The sequence below is a fragment of the Saimiri boliviensis genome, chromosome 11 (assembly GCF_048565385.1).
Source record: "Saimiri boliviensis isolate mSaiBol1 chromosome 11, mSaiBol1.pri, whole genome shotgun sequence".
Taxonomy (NCBI): domain Eukaryota; kingdom Metazoa; phylum Chordata; class Mammalia; order Primates; family Cebidae; genus Saimiri; species Saimiri boliviensis.
The window spans coordinates 31,944,105-31,945,470 of record NC_133459.1 but is presented as its reverse complement, the minus strand read 5'-3'; the positions used below and the strand labels follow the sequence as shown (position 1 = coordinate 31,945,470).

Below are 1,366 nucleotides of genomic sequence, written 5' to 3'. Positions count from 1 at the left end.
AAGCATCTTTTTTTTTTTTTTTTAGCTTTCTCACTTCTTAAATTCTCCATAGGTATCACTTTTATACTATAATATTTGCTTGTATATGTGAATATATGTATTTGCTTTTTTAAAAAAGTAAAAATGCTCTTTCACTCTCCTTTGTCTGATATAGGCACCAAGGTATGTAGTTAGAAATTAAATAAAGGCCATAATAATTTCCCGAGGAAGATCATTAAAAAGAAAAATCCTTTCTTCCTCTAATATCACATAGCTGGCCTTTATGGGATGCCAGCTAAGAAAAGAGGTATTGCCTATGGTGACAGGAAGACTGAATCTTTCTCTCTTTGGGTCGTAGCCGAATTTCTATTGAAAGTCCCAGTAAAATATATAACTCCTCATATGTTCTAAGCAAGTATTTTCTTCAGTTTTTCTTCAAACGATACCTTTACTTTCCCATTAGAATACGAAGAATTGAAGATTCTGAACAGCAAAATTTGGGTTGTGTATCGGTCACTTCAAATCATGTGTTGGCTACGGAGAGGGAAAGACATGGTAGCATAGCAAGGGTGGAGGGTGAGTGAAGTATATCTTCACTGGGAGCACTGAAAGAGAACAAGTTTTTCAAAGTTGTTGCTGGTATCTCATGAAAGCCCAGGCTGCTACCACAGTGAGGGAAACACTGGCACCAGCACCATAAAGTTGGAAATATCACTTGGGTCCCCTTCACCTCAGTGTCCGATAGGTCCATTCTGCACCTATAACCTGTGCTGCACTCTCAGAGACACAGCATAGCCTGCATTCCGAAAGAGGCCTACAGCATCCTGGTGCAGCAGGTTCTTTAGGTCTTGGCCATTTACCTGAGGGTCCTCTGGTAAGATTGATCTCTACCTCAGTGACCAAATAATCCACTCCTCTGTTCATGTTTTACAGCTCGCCTGGCTTCCTACTTGGTTCAGCTGGAGTTCTGCAGGTGAAGGCGAATCAATCTCTGTATCTTTTCTTTTTTTTTCTTGAGACAGTGTCTCAAACTGTCACCCGGTCTGGAATGCAATGGTATGATCTCGTCTTACTGCAACCTCCACCTCCCAGGTTCACTTGATTCTCCTACCTCAGTCTCCTGAGTAGCTGGGATTACAGGTGCACACCACCACACCCAGCTAGTTTTTTGTATTTTTAGCAGAGATGGGTTTCCCTATGTGAAACCAGACTGGTTTCAAACTCCTGACCTTACGATCTGACTCATGGCCAGACTGGTCTCAAACTCCTGACCTCGTGATACTGCCCGCCTTGGCCTCCCAAAGTGCTGGGATTACAGGAGTGAGCCACCGCACCTGGCTCCACTTACGCATCTTTAAAGGAAGAAAACCTTTCCTGGAGACCTCTC

The 1,366-nt window shown here is 42.8% G+C and overlaps 1 pseudogene; it reads right to left on the bottom strand.

The window, feature by feature from the left end:
* Positions 1-603: 603 nt before the first annotated feature.
* Positions 604-923, bottom strand: LOC120366101 (synaptojanin-2-binding protein pseudogene; annotated as a pseudogene).
* Between the last annotated feature and the right edge of the window lie 443 nt (positions 924-1,366).